Source organism: Arachis hypogaea, chromosome 14, assembly GCF_003086295.3.
Source record: "Arachis hypogaea cultivar Tifrunner chromosome 14, arahy.Tifrunner.gnm2.J5K5, whole genome shotgun sequence".
NCBI classification, from domain to species: Eukaryota; Viridiplantae; Streptophyta; class Magnoliopsida; order Fabales; family Fabaceae; genus Arachis; species Arachis hypogaea.
Genome location: NC_092049.1, coordinates 98,428,879 through 98,449,086, shown reverse-complemented (window position 1 = coordinate 98,449,086; position 20,208 = coordinate 98,428,879). Strand labels below are relative to the sequence as shown.

The 20,208-nt window shown below is 37.8% G+C and overlaps 1 non-coding gene across 1 annotated transcript; it reads right to left on the bottom strand.

Annotated features, from left to right (window-relative positions):
* Positions 1–8,916: 8,916 nt before the first annotated feature.
* Positions 8,917–9,024, bottom strand: LOC112745280 (small nucleolar RNA R71). Its single transcript, XR_003173217.1, has one exon. It is a non-coding gene; the product is annotated as a small nucleolar RNA R71 (small nucleolar RNA).
* Between the last annotated feature and the right edge of the window lie 11,184 nt (positions 9,025–20,208).

Below are 20,208 nucleotides of genomic sequence, written 5' to 3'. Positions count from 1 at the left end.
AAAATTTTACACTTGTGCGTACGCACACCTCTATGCGTACGCATACATCTTGAAAATCTCCTGGGCGTGCGCACGCACACCCCTATGCGTACGCACATGCCCTGTTTTTCTACTAAAATCTTGTTTTTAACTATTTCACCTTCTTGGCAAGCTTGTAAACTTCTGTGACACTTATCTAAGGCTTTTTGGCTTGTTTTTGGATGTCAAAATATAGAGAAGGTCCTAGGTGAATTTATTTTGGTATTTCCGGTAAAAGTTAGAGAACGGAGGCTTAGGTTTCTGGTGTACTGAGGATGGATTTAGTTAAGGGAGAAGGAAGAATAATATATTGGTGATTATTGATAAAGAATTGTAAAAGTGGTGAACTGATGAGTTTTGAATGAATTGTGAAAGTGATGAACTAATGAGTTCAGAATGGAAATTATGAATTGGCAGTGGTTTGAGATGAGTCTGGGACTCGGAATGGAATGATGGATCCATGATATATTGAAAAATGATTTTTGAAAACCACTGAATCACTGTTTTATACTGATATTGTTGAGACGCTATGCGCCTGGCAAGAACGGTTTGGTTGGATCCCGCCTGTCGAGGTAGCGGCGGCGGCGTACTTTGAGAGAGAAATATTGTATAACCTGTTTTACTTTCAAAACTCTGTATGTCAGTGTTTAACTAGTCGGCCTAAACTCCACAGGCTTAGACTAGTATCTTATGATTATCATACTCTTATATAACTATGTATATCTTGTTATCTTACATAGTGGATCTTGTCTTTTACGCTTGTAGCTTCATGTGAATGTTTGCGCTTTATAATTTCGTATTTGAGCTTATTTTCTTCATGGGGCTTCTAGAATTATTATTTCTTTCTATATATTTTTATGTATAAGCTTTAGGATTGTCGTAACCTCTGATTAACCTTTGCTTTACGGCTAGAGGTAAGGCTTAGGGTAATTAGGGTGTTACATGATGCATGTCTGCCCTATGGCTGATGAGTCTCATATGTCGGTTATACAGCCAAACCTGATATGTCTGATAGCGAACCCTGGACAGAACACGAGAACACGGAGCAAGTGGGACCAAATCGCAATCCTTGCATCTTACCCGCGTAACTCGGAGTAAGGGAGACAATCTCATCCCTTGCCTCTTACCCAAGTGGTGTCACAATTCTCAATCTGGAGCAAGCGTGACAAAACTCAACCCTTGCATCTTACCTGGTGTCTCAAATCTTTACCCGAGGCAAGTGGACGATACCACTGCATCTTACTCGGTGCCTCAAATATTTTTCTGGAACAAGTGGACGACGTCATTGCATCTTACCCGGTAATATATCACAAGCAGATTCAATCTCATTTTTAATATCATTTCAATTTATTCAAAAATCAAAATTAAAATCAATCTTCATCATCTTCAATATCTCAATTATTCAACATTATCCATGCATTGTTAATTCAATTATTCACTTCACAACTCTTCCTCATTATCAAACTAACTTCCCCAATGGGTTTTCTCTTCTTCTACAACCTAACACTAGCTATCAGGCCTTAAATAGGGATCACAGATGTTTGGAAAGCTAGAAAAATGGTTGAAACCTCAGAAATTATAATTTTCAATAAAACAGGGGTCATGAATGTTGAAATTTACACTGTCGCATACGCATGTACTGTTCGCGTACACGAGATTTCAAACGCAACAGTGCTGCATATGGGAGACATGGTCCACATACGCGAGAATGCTAGGCAGAGCCTAGTACTCTCGTCGCATGGAGCATTTCGCGTACGCATGCATATCAAAACTCCAAAAAGCTGATAAGTTCAAAAATTAAATTTTCACATCAAGCATCAAACGCGCATAACATTTTTGTTAAAAGTCATTTTTTAGTTCGTTCTTCAAATGATATAAACTTCATGGACCCAATTTTCATTCAAAACAAGTTTCACCAAATTTGGGGGTCCAGAAGCTAAGTTATGGCCCGCCGAAGTTAGTCAAAAATCATTTTTTACCAAAAGTTACAAAATCCTCTAGTTTTCCAAAATTTTCAAATCAAAACCAATCAAACCACAACCAAAACAATACCAATTACTCGTAACCCATCATCACATACTTCTCCATCACTCCACAAACATAGCAACACTTAAATTCATTAATTCATTTAACCGATTCCACTCTTAATTTCCACCAATACCAACATTTAACATCAATAATTCACATCATATGCACATACCATATCTAACCAATTAAACCAACCAAATTCACATCATTCACACCTATCTTATGGCAATTAGCGTAAGGTTCACACAACATTATATATTAACTACAGAAAACCGAAACCATACCTTAGTCGATTTCTCTCCAAGCTACAAAACACCACAAAACATCGTGTCAGCAGGGTTTCAAGTTTCCAAATCAACTCAACAAGCTTCAACCACTAGAATTTTGTCCCAATTCACTAATTCGACTGCAAATCAACATGAAATTCAATCTAATTTCATATAATTTCACTATAATCAATACAAGAGTTCATTACTTCACTAATTAACAAAGATTTAGTGGTTTCTTACTATTACCCACTGAGCACTTGGATGAAACCCAGCTATATCGTACTAAAGTACTCCTAAACTATTAAAATCACAAAATCTTCAATATTCAATACTCAAAAATCACGAAATTGAAGAGGAGAATGGCTGGGTAAGAAATTCAAATTTCCTACTACTTTGTTTGGATGTATTTAAAGAGAATTTTAAGACAAACGTGTGACCACAGATAGCTCATCAATCGGAGTTACGGATTGAAAGTTATGATTGATTGAATTTTGGAAGTGATTAAGGTTAGGATTCCTTGAACTATCTTCTCTCTTCATTGTGTATCACCAAGAATGAAGAGGGAAGAGTGGCTGATTTTGCTTTTATATGTTGGGTCTTGGGCCAAATATGGGTCCAATCCAATCGGTTTGGTCTGTTGGCCTAATTTTAAGTCAAAATCTTTAAAATTGGAGTTTTAATTTTTATTCTAATTATTTTTTACTTCTTCAAATTATAAAATTTAATTTTCTAATTTCTTTTGCTCATAATTAATTTATTAATTAATTATTTATTAATTTATAGAATTATACAATTTTCATACCTGTTATGTTTTTTTTATCTATTGTTTTCATCTTGTGTAGAAAAGCTAAATAGAAAAATGACAAATGAAAACATTTTATATAAAAAATTCTAATTAATTTAACTATGTAAAGATTATATTACATTATTATCAATATCATTATACATTAGCAAATAATTGATAATTTTTGACATAAAAAATAATCTGTCTAACTGCTGCAACAACAATAGCTCCAACAGTTGACACATTAATAGAGTGCAACAACAATAATGGCTCCATTTTTTCATTTATTATATTTCATACTAATTGAAAAGATCCTTTTTTATTTTATTATTATGGAGATTTAAGGAAGAATAAAAAGAATAAAGAGGAGGAGGTTCTCAAAACAAAATGAAAATGGTGGTGGGTGAGAAGAGGCGGAGAAAAAAGATAGGAACATGTCTTATTATTTTGGGGATCTATTTGTACTCAAATTTTTTATTAATGGTCTAATTCAGTACCATTATGAATACGTGAAAAATTTGGCTTTTACATACGCCCATTTTAGGAAAATTCTAAGGTGCTGAGGGAAAGATTCTTCAACACCTGTGATTTGCACGTGTCATGGATGGGTATATTCTGCATGGATCAGTGGGAGCAAGAAGGAGCAGGTACGGGTCTCCGGAATGACAGGTGATGAAGATGACACTTGATATTAATTTAGTTGTTCTAATTAAAGTGATCACAATTTTAATTGAGTGTTTGCGTAATGGGGGTGAAATGACAAGGTTATCACGTTAGAGTAGTGTTTAATTGTTTAATTCTTTGGAATGTTTTATACCTTATGTGAGAGATGGAGGGTTCATATGTTTTAGGGTTTAGAGTTTATGTTCGGCGGTTTAGCGGTTGGAAAGGTGAATGGTTAGCTGAAGATTTAGGGCTTAATATGTGTGATGAAAGTCTGTTGGTTGTGTGTAGGGTCTAGGGTTTAGGGTTGACTAGTTGGAAATGAGAATAGCTACTTGAGGATTGAGGGTATAATATGTGTGATGAAAGTCATTTGCTTAGGAATATTGGTTAGGGTTTAGGTTTGTTTGCTTGGGAAGGTAAATGTATTCTATGTATTACATGTTACTAATAGGACAAGCAAAATATGTCACGTGTCAGTTTTTCATTGTGATCGAAATTGAATCTCTCCCTCCAAGATTAGAGAGTTCGACGCTACTCCCCGCTATTTTTTTAGCCAAGATGTGATACATGTCACTCTCTGTAGGTCTCGTTGTCCTTATGTCGGTATATGTAATTAATTCTGATGTCGGTATATGTAATTTAATTAGTGCTTATGCGTTATTATCTAATTTGATATTCAAGTTGTTCACAACACATTCTCAATTAAAATTGCGGAGAAAATATTTACCGCAAAAACTAATAAACTCCGTTCCTGAATATTCTCGTCGATCTCGGGACATTTTTCTATTTCTCTATACCCTTTCCACGAGATGTAGATGATTTATAATTTATTCTTTGTATTAGTAATTTCATAAATCAAAATGTGTCGTCCGATATTGTTTGTTATGAGTAAAATAAAGTTTTTTGTTGTAAAATGTACAAACTCCATTTCCAAGTTAAATTTGTAATTGATAATTGTATATTTTTTATACGCCATCATCTAATTATAATTTAAAAAATAGAGGAAAAAACATATTATTTTTAAATCTTAATGAATAAAAATTAATTAATTTTATTTGTGCAACCGGTTTGAGAAATTGATGAGTGGATAATTTATACGCTTTTTGGCATTGTTTTCAGTATGTTTTTAGTAGAATCTAGTTACTTTTAGGGATGTTTTCATTAGTTTTTATGTTAAATTCACATTTCTGGACTTTACTATGAGTTTGTGTGTTTTTCTATGATTTCAGGTATTTTTTGGCTGAAATTGAGGAACTTGAGGAAAAATCAGATTCAGAGGTTGAAGAAGGACTGCTGATGCTGTTGGATTCTGACCTCCCTGCACTCAAAGTGGATTTTCTGGAGCTACAGAACTCAAAATGGCGCGCTTCCAATTGCGTTGGAAAGTAGACATCCAGGGCTTTCCAGCAATATTAATAGTCCATATTTTGGCCGAGTTTAGATGACGTAAAAGGGCGTTGAACGCCAGTTCTATGCTGCTGTCTGGAGTTAAACGCCAGAAACACGTCACAAGCCAGAGTTGAACGCCAGAAATACGTTACAAACTGGCGTTCAACTCCAAGATTGACCTCTACACGTGTAACATTCAAGCTCAGCCCAAGCACACACCAAGTGGGCCCCGGAAGTGGATTTATGCATCAATTACTTACTTCTGTAAACCCTAGTAACTATTTTAGTATAAATAGGACTTTTTACTATTGTATTAGACATCTTCAGATCATCTTTGATCAGTTTTATGCTATCTTAGACTTTCATGGGGGCTGGCCATTCGGCCATGCCTGGACCATTGTCACTTGTGTATTTTCATACGGTAGAGTTTCTGCACTCCATAGATTAAGGTGTGGAGCTCTGCTGTTCCTCAAAGATTAATGCAAAGTGCTACTGTTTTTCTATTCAATTCAACTTATTCCGCTTCTAAGATATTCATTCGCACTTCAACCTGAATGTGATGAACATGACAATCATCATCATTCCCTATGAATGCGTGCCTGACAACCACTTCTGTTCTACCTTAGATTGAATGAGTATCTCTTGGATCTCTTAATCAGAATCTTTGTGGTATAAGCTAGATTGATGGCGGCATTCATGAGAGTCCAGAAAGTCTAAACCTTGTCTGTGGTATTCCGAGTAGGACTCTGGGATTGAATGACTGTGACGAACTTTAAACTCGCGAGTGCTGGGTGTAGTGACAGACGCAAAAGGAGGGTGAATCCTATTCCAGTATGATCAAGAACCTCAGATGATTAGCCGTGCTGTGACAGAGCATTTGGACCATTTTCACAAGAGGATAGGATGCAGCCATTGACAAGGGTGATGCCTCCAGACGATTAGCCATGCAGTGACAGCGCATCAGACCATTTTCCAGAGAGGATAAAAAGTAGCCATTGACAACGGTGATGTCCTTACATAAAGCTAGCCATGGAAAGGAGTAAGACTGATTGGATGAAGACAGCGGGAAAGCATAGATTCAGAGGAACGAAAGCATCTCTATACGCTTATTTGAAATTCTCACCAATGAATTACATAAGTGTTTCTATCCTTATCTTATGTTTACGTATTATTTAATTTCGAAAACTCCATAACCTTTTGATATCCGTCTGACTGAGATTTACAAGGTGACCGTAGCTTGCTTCATACCAACAATCTCCGTGGGATCGACCCTTACTCACGTAAGGTTTATTACTTGGACGACCCAGTGCACTTGCTGGTTAGTTGTATCGAAGTTGTGAATGAAAAACGAATTATTAAGACGCGCGTACAGAGTTTCTGGCGTCGTTGCCTGAGATCACAATTTCATGCACCAAGTTTTTGGCGCCGTTGCCGGGGATTGTTTGTGTTTGGACAACTGACGGTTCATCTTGTTGCTTAGATTGGGTAATTTTCTTCTTATTTTCAAAAAGTTTTCAAAAAAATTTTTCAAAAATCTTTCAAAATTTTTTCCTTTATTTTTGAAAAAAATAAATGTTTTCAAAAATATATTTTTCTTCAGAATTTTTAAGAATGAATTCTAGTGTTTCATGATGATTTGTTGAATCCTGGCTGGCTGTAAGCCATGTCTAATCTTTTGGACTGGGGTTTCAACTTATCATCACAAGAGCTTGCTTCTGAGTTGTAGATTTTCACACACTTAGTTGCTCTATACATGAAAAGTATAAATATCTTCTAAAGCTTGACTGGCTATTAAGCCATGTCTAACCCTCAGATCGGAGCTTTAGGTTAAGAATGCAAGATTCCTGGAATTCATATTAAAAATTTTGGAATCCTTATTTTTCCTTTTCACAAATAATTTTCAAAAAATACAAAAAAAATTAGAAAATCATAAAAATAAAAAAAAATCAAAAATATTTTGTGTTTTTTGTTTGAGTCTTGAGTCAATTTTTAAGTTTGGTGTCAATTGCATATTCATTGTGCATTTTTCGAAAAAATCATGCATTCATAGTGTTCTTCATGATCTTCAAGTTGTTCTTGGTAAGTCTTCTTGTTTGATCTTGATGTTTTCATGTTTTGTGTCTTTTCTTGTTTTTCATATGCATTCTTGCATTCATAGTGTCTATACATGAAAAATTTTTAAGTTTGGTGTCTTGCATGTTTTCTTTGCATTAAAAATTTTTCAAAAATAAGTTCTTGATGTTCATCTTGACATTCAAAGTGTTCTTGGTGTTCATCTTGACATTCATAGCATTCTTGCATGCATTCATTGTTTTGATCCAAAATTTTCATGCATTGAGTCTTTTTCATGTTTTTTCCCTCTTATCATTAAAAATTCAAAAAAAAAAAATCTTTCCCTTTTTCACTCATAAATTTCGAAAATTTGAGTTGACTTTTTCAAAACTTTTTAAAATCTAGTTGTTTTTATGAGTCAAATCAAATTTTCAATTTAAAAATCTTATCTTTTTCAAAATCTTTTTCAAAAATCAAATCTTTTTCATTTTTCTTAGTTATTTTCGAAAATTTTCAAAAAATATTTTTCAAAAATCTTTTTCTTATCTTTATCACATAATTTTCGAAAATAACATCATTAATTAATGTTTTGATTCAAAAATTTCAAGTTTGTTACTTACTTGTTAAGAAAGATTCAAACTTTAAGTTCTAGAATCATATCTTGTGATTTCTTGTGAATCTAGTCATTAATTGTGATTTTAAAATTCAAATCTTTTTCAAAACTAATTTCAATCATATCTTTTCAAAAATATCTTTTTATTTTAAAATATCCTTTCTAACTTCTTATCTTCTTATCTTTTCAAAATTGATTTTCAAATTTGTTTCAACTAACTAACTAACTTTTTGTTTGTTTCTTATCTTTTTCAAAACTACCTAACTAACTCTCTCTCTCTCTCTCTAATTTTCGAAAATATCTTCCCTCTTTTTCAAAATTTCTTTTTAATTAACTAATTATTTTAATTTTTGATTTTAATTTTCAAAAATTACTAACCTTTTTCAAAAATAATTTTTGAAAATCACTAACTCATTTTCAAAAATAATTTTCGAAAATTCTCTCTCTCTCTCTCTGAGTTCAGATTTTCTCTTCTTCTTTTCTTCTACTCACATAAGGGAACCTCTATACTGTGGTAAAAAGGACCCCTATTATTATTATTTTTTTCTGTCCCTCTTTTTCATATGAGCAGGAGCAAGGACAAGAACATTCTTGTTGAAGCAGATCCAAAACCTGAAAGGACTCTGAAGAGGAAACTAAGAGAAGCTAAATTACAACAATCCAGCAAGCACCTTTCAGAAATTTTCGAACAGGAAGAGGAGATGGCAGCCAAAAATAATAATAATGCAAGGAGGATGCTTGGTGACTTTACTGCACCTAATTCCAATTTACATGGAAGAAGCATCTCCATTCCTGCCATTGGAGCAAACAATTTTGAGCTGAAACCTCAATTAGTTTCTCTGATGCAGCAGAACTGCAAGTTTCATGGACTTCCATCTGAAGATCCTTTTCAGTTCTTAACTGAATTCTTGCAGATATGTGATACTGTTAAGACTAATGGAGTAGATCCTGAAGTCTACAGGCTCATGCTTTTCCCTTTTGCTGTAAGAGACAGAGCTAGAGTATGGTTGGACTCTCAACCTAAGGATAGCCTGAACTCTTGGGATAAGCTGGTCAAGGCTTTCTTAGCCAAGTTCTTTCCTCCTCAAAAGCTGAGTAAGCTTAGAGTGGATGTTCAGACCTTCAGACAGAAAGAAGGTGAATCCCTCTATGAAGCTTGGGAGAGATACAAAGGACTGACCAAAAAGTTTCCTTCTGACATGCTTTCAGAATGGACCATCCTGGATATATTCTATGATGGTCTATCTGAATTGGCTAAGATGTCATTGGATACTTCTGCAGGTGGATCCATTCACCTAAAGAAAATGCCTGCAGAAGCTCAAGAACTCATTGACATGGTTGCCAAAAACCAGTTCATGTACACTTCTGAGAGGAATCCTGTGAGTAATGGGACGCCTATGAAGAAGGGAGTTCTTGAAATTGATACTCTGAATGCCATATTGGCTCAGAATAAAATATTGACTCAGCAAGTCAATATGATTTCTCAGAGTCTGAATGGAATGCAAGCTGCATCCAACAGTACTCAAGAGGCATCTTCTGAAGAAGAAGCTTATGATCCTGAAAACCCTGCAATAGCAGAGGTGAATTACATGGGTGAACCTTATGGAAACACCTATAACCCCTCATGGAGAAATCACCTAAATCTCTCATTGAAGGATCAACAAAAGCCTCAACAAGGCTTTAATAATGGTGGAAGAAATATGTTTAACAATAGTAAACCTTTTCCATCATCCACTCAGCAACAGACAGAGAACTCTGAACAAAATACCTCTAATTTAGCAAACTTAGTCTCTGATCTATCTAAGGCCACTGTAAGTTTCATGAATGAAACAAGGTCCTCCATTAGAAATTTGGAGGCACAAGTGGGCCAGCTGAGTAAAAGGATCACTGAAATCCCTCCTAGTACTCTCCCAAGCAATACAGAAGAAAATCCAAAAGGAGAGTGCAAGGCCATTGACATACTCAACACGGCCGAACCTGGAGAGGAAGGGGAGGACGTAAATCCCAGTGAGGAAGACCTCCTGGGACGTCTAGTGATCAATAAGGAGTTTCCCTTTGAGGAACCAAAGGAATCTGAGACTCATCTAGAGACCATAGAGATTCCATTGAACCTCCTTATGCCCTTCATGAGCTCTGACGAGTATTCATCTTCTGAAGAGAATGAGGATGTTACTGAAGAGCAAGTTGCCAAGTACCTTGGTGCAATCATGAAGCTGAATGCCAATTTATTTGGTAATGAGACTTGGGAAGATGAACCTCCCCTGTTCACCAATGAACTGAGTGATCTGGATCAACTGACATTGCCTCAGAAGAAACAGGATCCTGGAAAGTTCCTAATACCTTGTACCATAGGCACCATGATCTTTGAAAAGGCTCTGTGTGACCTTGGTTCAGGGATAAACCTCATGCCCCTCTCTGTAATAGAGAAACTGGGAATCTTTGGGGTGCAAGCTACTAAAATCTCATTAGAGATGGCAGACAATTCAAGAAAACAGGCTTATGGACAAGTAGAGGACGTGTTAGTAAAGGTTGAAGGCCTTTACATCCCTACTGATTTCATAATCCTTGATACTGGGAAGGATGAGGATGAATCCATCATCCTTGGAAGACCTTTCCTAGCCACAGCAAGAGCTGTGATTGATGTTGATAGAGGTGAATTAGTCCTTCAATTGAATGAGGACTCCCTTGTGTTTACAACTCAAGGTTACCCTTCTGTAAACATGGAAAAGAGGCACAGTAAGCTTCTCTCAAAATAGAGTCAACCAGAGCCCCCACAGTCAAACTCTAAGTTTGGTGTTGGGAGGCCACAACCAAACTCTAAGTTTGGTGTTGGGAAGTCTCAACAATGCTCTGAACATCTGTGAGGCTCTATGAGAGCCCACTGTCAAGCTATTGACATTAAAGAAGCGCTTGTTGGGAGGCAACCCAATTTTTATTTATCTAATTTTATTTTTCTTGTTCTTTCATGTTTTATTAGGTTCATGATCATGTGGAGTCACAAAATAAATATAAAAATTGAAAACGGAATCAAAAACAGCAGAAGAAAAATCACACCCTGGAGGAGAATCTCCTTGGCGTTTAAACGCCAGTAAGAAGCATCTGGCTGGCGTTCAACGCCAGAACAGAGCATGGTTCTGGCGCTGAACGCCAGAATTGCACCCTGGAGAAGAGCTGGCGCTGAACGCCCAGAACAAGCCTGGTTCTGGCGTTCAACGCCAGAAATGGGCAACAAATGGGCGTTCAACGCCCAGAACAAGCACCAATCTGGCGCTGAACGCCCAGAGTTGTGTGCAAGGGCATTTTGCATGCCTAATTTGGTGCAAGGTTGTAAATCCTTGAACACCTCAGGATCTGTGGACCCCACAGGATCCTCACCTACCTCCACTCACTTCTTCTCACCCCTCTTTCACACAATCCCATAAACACTCTTCCCCAAAACTCTTCACCAATCACCTCAATCTCTCTTCCCTATCACCACTTCACCACTCACATCCATCCACTCTTCCCCATAAACCTACCTCATAAACTCCACCTACCTTCAAAATTCAAAATCAATTTCCCACCCAAAACCCACCCTTATGGCCGAAACTTACCCCCCTCCCTTCCCTATATAAAGCCCCCCATTCTTCTTCATTTTCACACAACACAACCCTCTCTTCCCCTTCTTGGCCGAATACACCCCTCCCCCCTCTCCTCCATATTTTCTTCTTCTTCTTCATCTATTCTTTCTTCTCTTGCTCGAGGGTGAGCAATATTCTAAGTTTGGTGTGGTAAAAGCATAAGCTTTTTGTTTTTCCATTACCATTGATGGCACCTAAGACTGGAGAATCTTCTAGAAAAGGGAAAGGGAAGACAAAAGCTTCCACCTCCGAGTCATGGGAGATGGAAAGGTTCATCTCCAAAGCCCATCAAGACCACTTCTATGATGTTGTGGCCAAGAAGAAGGTGATCCCCGAGGTCCCTTTCAAGCTCAAGAGAAATGAGTATCCGGAGATCCGACATGAAATCCAAAGAAGAGGTTGGGAAGTTCTAACAAACCCCATCCAACAAGTCAGCATCCTAATGGTTCAAGAGTTCTATGCCAATGCATGGATCACTAGGAACCATGATCAAAGTAAGAACCTAAACCCAAAGAATTATATTACAATGGTTCGGGAGAAATACTTAGATTTTAGTCCGGAAAATGTGAGGCTGGCGTTTAACTTGCCTATGATGCAAGAAGATGCACGCCCCTACACTAGAAGGGTCAACTTTAATCAAAGGTTGGACCAAGTCCTCATGGACATATGTGTGGAAGGAGCTCAATGGAAGATTGACTCCAAAGGCAAGCCGGTTCAATTAAGAAGACTGGACCTCAAGCCTGTGGCTAGAGGATGGTTGGAGTTCATCCAACGCTCCATCATCCCCACTAGCAACCGATCTGAAATTACTGTGGATCGGGCCATCATGATTCATAGCATCATGATTGGAGAGGAAGTAGAAGTTCATGAAGTCATCTCCATTGAATTCTACAAAATAGCCGAAAAGCCCTCTCCTGGGGCAAGGCTAGCTTTTCCTCATCTTATTTGCCATCTATGTTACTCAGCTGGAGCTTTCATAGAAGGAGACATTCCCATTGAGGAAGAGAAGCCCATCACTAAGAAAAGGATGGAGCAAGCAAGAGAGCCCATTCATGGATCTCAAGAGACGCATGAAGCTCATCACCATGAGATCCCGGAGATGCCTCAAATGCATTTTCTTCCACAAAACTATTGGGAGCAAATCAACACCTCCCTAGGAGAATTAAGTTCCAACATGGGACAATTAAGGGTGGAACATCAAGAGCACTCCATCATCCTTCATGAAATAAGAGAAGATCAAAAAGCAATGAGGGAGGAGCAACAAAGACAAGGAAGAAACATAGAAGAGCTCAAGGACATCATTGGTTCCTCAAGAAGGAAACGCCACCATCACTAAGGTGGATTCATTCCTTGTTCTTATTTCTTCTGTTTTTCGTTTTCTATGTTATGTGCTTATCTATGTTTGTGTCTTCATTACATGATCATTAGTAGTTAGTAACTTTGTCTTAAAGTTATGAATGTCCTATGAATCCATCACCTCTCTTAAATGAAAAATGTTTTAATTCAAAAGAACAAGAAGTACATGAGTTTCGAATTTATCCTTGAACTTAGTTTAATTATATTGATGTGGTGACAATGCTTCTTGTTTTCTGAATGTATGCTTGAACAGTGCATATGTCTTTTGAAGTTGTTGTTTAAGAATGTTAAATATGTTGGCGCTTGAAAGAATAATGACAAGGAGACATGTTATTTGATAAACTGAAAAATCATAAAAATGATTCTTGAAGCAAGAAAAAGCAGCAAAGAACAAAGCTTGCAGAAAAAAATAGCGAAAAAAAATTAGAGAGAAAAAGCAAGCAGAAAAAGCCAAAGCTCTTAAAACTAAGAGGGAAGAGCAAAAAGCCAATAGCCCTTAAAACCAAAAGGCAAGGGTAATAAAAAGGATCCCAAGGCTTTGAGCATCAGTGGATAGGAGGGCCTAAAGGAATAAAATCCTGGCCTAAGTGGCTAAACCAAGCTGTCCCTAACCATGTGCTTGTGGCGTGAAGGTGTCAAGTGAAAACTTGAGACTGAGCGGTTAAAGTCAAGGTCCAAAGCAAAAGAAGAGTGTGCTTAAGAACCCTGGATACCTCTAATTGGGGACTTTAGCAAAGCTGAGTCACAATCTGAAAAGGTTCACCCAATTATGTGTCTGTGGCATTTATGTATCCTGTAGTAATACTGGAAAACAAAGTGCTTAGGGCCACGGCCAAGACTCATAAAATAGCTGTGTTCAAGAATCATCATACTGAACTAGGAGAATCAATAACACTATCTGAACTCTGAGTTCCTATAGATGCCAATCATTCTAAACTTCAATGGATAAAGTGAGATGCCAAAACTATTCAAGAGGCAAAAAGCTACAAGTCCCGCTCATCTGATTGGAGCTATGTTTCATTGATAGTTTGGAATTTATAGTATATTCTCTTCTTTTTATCCTATTTGATTTTCGGTTGCCTGGGGACAAGCAACAATTTAAGTTTGGTGTTGTGATGAGCGGATAATTTATACGCTTTTTGGCATTGTTTTTAGTATGTTTTTAGTAGAATCTAGTTACTTTTAGGGATATTTTCGTTAGTTTTTATGTTAAATTCACATTTCTGGACTTTACTATGAGTTTGTGTGTTTTTCTATGATTTCAGGTATTTTCTGGCTGAAATTGAGGAACTTGAGCAAAAATCAGATTCAGAGGTTGAAGAAGGACTGCTGATGCTGTTGGATTCTGAACTTCCTGCACTCAAAGTGGATTTTCTGGAGCTACAGAACTCAAAATGGCGCGATTCCAATTGCTTGGAAAATAGACATCCAGGGCTTTCCAGAAATATATAATAGTTCATACTTTGGCCGAGTTTAGATGACGTAAAAGGGCGTTGAACGCTAGTTCTATGCTGCCGTCTAGAGTTAAACGCCAGAAACACGTCACAAGCCAGAGTTGAACGCCAGAAATACGTTACAAACTGGCGTTCAACTCCAAGATTGACCTCTACACGTGTAACATTCAAGCTCAGCCCAAGCACACACCAAGTGGGCCCCAGAAGTGGATTTATGCATCAATTACTTACTTCTGTAAACCCTAGTAACTAGTTTATTATAAATAGGACTTTTTACTATTGTATTAGACATCTTCGAATCATCTTTGATAAGTTTTATGCTATCTTAGACTTTCATGGGGGCTGGCCATTCAGCCATGCCTGGACCATTGTCACTTATGTATTTTCATACGGTAGAGTTTCTGCACTCCATAGATTAAGGTGTGGAGCTCTGCTGTTCCTCAAAGATTAATGCAAAGTACTACTATTTTTCTATTCAATTCAACTTATTCCGCTTCTAAGATATTCATTCGCACTTCAACCTGAATGTGATGAACGTGACAATCATCATCATTCCCTATAAACGCGTGCCTGACAACCACTTCCGTTCTACCTTAGATTGAATGAGTATCTCTTGGATCTCTTAATCAGAATCTTCGTGGTATAAGCTAGATTGATGGTGGCATTCATGAGAGTCCGGAAAGTCTAAACCTTGTCTGTGGTATTCCGAGTAGGACTCTGGGATTGAATGACTGTGACGAACTTCAAACTCGCGAGTGCTGGGCGTAGTAACAGACGCAAAAGGAGGGTGAATCCTATTCTAGTATGATCGAGAACCTCAGATGATTAGTCGTGCTGTGACAGAGCATTTGGACCATTTTCACAAGAGGATAGGATGCAGCCATTGACAAGGGTGATGCCTCCAGACGATTAGCCATGCAGTGACAGCGCATCGGACCATTTTCCAGAGAGGATAAAAAGTAGCCATTGACAACGGTGATGTCCTTACATAATGCCAGCCATGGAAAGGAGTAAGACTGATTGGATTAAGACAGTGGGAAAGCAGAGATTCAGAGGAACGAAAGCATCTCTATACGCTTATCTGAAATTCTCACCAATGAATTACATAAGTGTTTCTATCCTTATCTTATGTTTACTTATTATTTAATTTCGAAAACTCCATAACCTTTTGATATCCGCCTGACTGAGATTTACAAGGTGACCGTAGCTTGCTTCATACCAACAATCTCCGTGGGATCGACCCTTACTCACATAAGGTTTATTACTTGGACGACCCAATGCACTTGCTGGTTAGTTGTATCGAAGTTGTGAATGAAAAACGAATTATTAAGACGTGCGTACAGAGTTTCTGGCGCCGTTGCCTGAGATCACAATTTCGTGCACTAGAAATGATTAAACATAATGGTCTGTACGGTCCGCAACGGACTCAGGGGGGGCAAGCAGTAGCCTTGGCCTCCCCGACAAATTTTAAACTCATATGATGAGGTTGTAATAGATGCATTATATAGAGTAAAAATTTAATAGCGTAATAATAACAGAAAGAGTTATTATTCATCATGTATTAGAGTTTAAAATTCTCTACATACGTTAATATTATTTGTATTTTCTTATTTAATTTAGAGTTCTTTTTACATTTATTTTATAAAAATAAATTTAAACATGTATAATCATATTAAAAATACGTTAATATTATTTCTAGTGATAGTATTCTTTATTTAATTGGCATTTTAGTTGTTTCTCTTTTATTATTTTTCTATTAATTTTAACCCTTACTATTATATAAAAATACTTTAGTATATTTTAAAAAACATGTTTTAAGGAAAATAAAGGTAATTGGTATTTGAATTTTCGTTTGTTGTATTTTTAATAGTCAGTAACGAAATAAAATGGGAAGAATTTATAATAAAAGGAGATTGAAATTTTTAGAAGGTGTTGTAAAGGAGGGTTTTCCATGAGAAAACTATTTCGATTTACTAAAATGCATTATTATTATTGTTAATATTTGACTGGGGACATAGATTAATACACATGGACATGAATGGGTGCACAGCATAAGTACTTATATGGTGTAACTCATTATATGCGAAAAACTTTAAGTTCCAAGAAATTACATGCATTGAATCAAATTGAATGTAGTTATTATCATAATGAATGGTTCAAACGGAGGGGCTGTGACGGTTCAGTAGAGTGGGAAGTTGAGGAGGCTTCCTTTATAAGGGAGTTCCTTTCACATTGGGTGTGCTTGAAACGAAACCCACTTAAGGTATTGCATACATGGATACTAGACGGTTCCGTTCCTACGTTGTGAGGAAAGGAAGAAAGCCAGGCATTTACACCTCGTGGGAAGAATACAATCAACAAGTGTATGGCTTCAAGGGGAGTCAGTACAAGGGCTTCATGGTAAGGCGCAAGGTGGAGTCGTGGTGGAGTTTGCCAAGACAAGACCCCAACGGTGATAACACTGTACCTGAGGCTCAAGAGTTGGCGATAAGCTTCGGAGATCTCAAGGTTGGAGAGTATGTCAGTGTTACGGGAGACGGGAGCAGCAGATCTGGCACCGCTGCGACCGACTTGCTGCTTCATGAGCCAAGTGCGTGTAGGTCGTGTTTGTGGTTTTTTTTTTTTGTCATGTTACCATCGATCTTGATGTGGAGGTTATCTGTTTTGCACATGTGCTCGTAGATATGGTACCAAAGTTTGACCCCACCTCGTTCGTGATTATGGAAGACATGAAACAACTGCTGTTAAGGGTTTATGTTCAGCTTCAGGTTGGTCCGCCAGTCTTTTTCCTGTGTGACAACTTCCGCAGCGAAGGAAAGAAGTATCATGGATTTGGGATTTCTTTGCAAAGCACCGTGAAGGGGATTAACTTCCTTGTGTTTGGGAGGTTGTCGACTGATGAGCGATTGGCAAGTCAGGATGCCGCCTTCATCACTTTGGAGAGGCTCCTAGAGGAGGCAGAGGTGAAAATATTTGAATTTAATTTCCAAGTCGTTCTTTGATACAAGGAAGAGCTTGTCGAGGCACAGCGCGTGGCAAGGTTGTCAGTTACGGAGCGTGTAATGATGCTGGAGAAAGAGAACGCTGAGCTGAAGCAAAGGTTGGGACTCTACAACCATATGTTCATATAGGCAGGTAGGATGGCTTTCGCCATTAAATATGGTTCGTCGTGTCAGTTTTGTTATGTATGTGTTATGTGCTTTTCACTAGTTTAGTGTTTCAGGATTTATGAACATCAATAACTTTAATGTTGCCAGTTATTATATGTATGTCAGATTCAAACTAGATTCTATGCCTGACAACGTGTTTTTCATGTAGAGCCTTTATTTATGCCCTGAAAATTAGCTTCTATGAGGTTGGCGAAGTTCTTTGTTCCAGGAGTATCTTTATGTTGAATTCTTAATTACTAGTCTTCATTGTAATGTATGCGTTTTTTACCGTTTCCATGTTAGCTTAATTTTTTTTGCCGATGAAGCAAAGTTTGATTTAGATGGTAATATTCCAGTGGTACGCAGGTTAACTAGTTATGAAGTCATAAATGTCGTAGTATTTCAAGCTCTGGAAGAAAAAAAATTAATGCTTATAGTCCAGCGACGAAAATAGGTTCCAGGAAGAACAAGTTGTCATTGCTGGTAGTATGCGGCTACAGGCGGCTGAATGGCAGGGATTAGAAGGAAGGGTTATCATCGGGATACGACGGATAAGTTATGAAAACATAATCGAACTCGCGTATTTGTAAAAAAAGTTATTGTTTGGGAGTAGGCGTGTTGAAGGGGATAGAGGTCAGTTACCATCTCATCACAACGCAGATAATGGTCAATCCTAAAGCCCGTACACTGGTAACGGTCACATCCAAAGACTGCATTGGTTCATGTATTGCTTCCTTGAGGAGTTATAGCGGATTTTAGTTATATCTATAACCGAGAAAATAAAACAAAGCTTCCGATGCACGTTTGTGACTAAGTTCATCCTTTCAGTTTGATGTCGACTAGCCTTTTCCATGGCAACAGAAAACAACAGTAGAAAAGAATGGGTGAATTTCCAAGAGGATGACCTTATTTTTGCGGTCCGCGTGTATAGGGTTTACAGTTCAAGAATGATGATTTTTTAATTTAATTCCCTTTTGTGCGGATACTGTTTGTTAGGAATAACATGCTCCAAAAATCACAGTTAAATACTCTAATCAACGCATTATGAAACCATACAAAATAAACTGCTACAGAACCGTGCAACAAGGATTTTATCTTAGTGGATTTGAACTTCTTGAAAATTTTTAATGTGGTTCGTGGAAAAGAAAAAGATATTTCCACAAGAATTTGGTCATCCTAGCACATCTGATTAGCATGATTACCCTAAATCTCTAGAGTATGCACGTCACATCTAATGTAACCATCGATTAGACATGGACTTTGGTGTAGCAGGTTTCTTTCTCTCTCAATATGTATTATAATTTTTTGTTGGCGTGAGAAGCTAATTTCCTGCAACTTTTGTTTTAATAAAAAGTTGCCATCATTTCTAAAGCCCATTTTTTTATTTTTAAAGGGATGTTAATTTTATGAGGGATTTAATTTATCTTTGGGTTCCGACTATACACAAAGCACTTTGGGAAGTCATGGGTATTGGAAATGGTTCTTTTCATATTGGGCCTATATATACCCAATGGGTTTCACTTCGACCCAACATGGTGTAACTTAGCAAAATATAAGTGGAACTTTTCTTCCTTGTTATTCTTGCTAACATCATTTTAACTGAGATACAGGAAATGAAGTATCCGACTTCGGAGGAGAAGGAAAAGAGCTCCATGAAGGATAAGAGTACTCTGCTCGACAAAGCGGCGGAAGCCACCGATGTCGACGTCTCTCTTGCTATGTATGAATAGAGCCTTTTATATTTACACTAACTAAATGAAGTTAGGACCTCGTTTCCGACTAACAAGGTTGGCATTCATTTTTTTGTCGTAGCAGCGTGGTGGCAAAAGGGGTGGATGATGGGAGTAGGTCACTGGAGGAGAAGATGTTGAGCGTGTTGAACACGGTTCAGGAGGTAACGAGAAACTATTCATGTGGTTTTCTTTGTCATCATTTAAACTTCAAAGGCGGGTGTTTGACACGTCAACCATTGTAACTATTTGAACACAACATGTTTTGGCTGACAGGGATGTGACGAAGACGATTCTGAAGACTCACAACGACCAGATGCGGACCATGACGGAGCTACTGGCAGATCACGGTAAAGCCATTCAAGCGTTGATAACCATTGTTAATACCACCAAGGATGACCACGGAGGGGACGAAGACTCCAAATCAACGCTTGCTGCGTCTTTGAGGACTGGGAGAAGAAAGCCAGGTAAAGTCGATCGAAAACTGAAAACTCCACGGAAAAACAAATCCTCCACGGGCCAAAAGGTGCCTCCTCGAAGACAGCGTGCCAAAGAGACCTTGGGTTCCTCCTCTGAAAGGAAGTCTCCCCGCTGCATGGTTAAGCATGAGGGTCCACCTCATCAAGCAGCAGCAGCGGAGACCAAGGTCATGTCGATAAAGGTAACGCTTTATTTATTTACCGTTACGTTAAAGAATTTTTTTCTCCGGTAAGTTGACTTTATATGTGTACGAAATTATCTTTGTTGCTTTTGTCTGTAGCGGAAGCTTACTTTTGAGGACCTGGATTCAACATCATCACCTGGGTCCGACCTGAGGCAAACTGAGCCGAGGACTCCCTTCACCTGCCACACTCACCACGGTCATCATGGTGCTGAAGACATGCCTCGGGTAAGAATATCGACTACGATATGTTTATGTTTTACTCGTTGTTCATTTGTGGAATAGTGCTATGTTGTACTGATCGTGATGTATTTTGTTCCACTAGTGCTTGAACCTGTCGTTCCGTCCACTGGAGGGTATGCGCTTCGTTGGGAAGGAACTCGCCATTGTGGCATACATATTCTCGTCGGATCTGGACA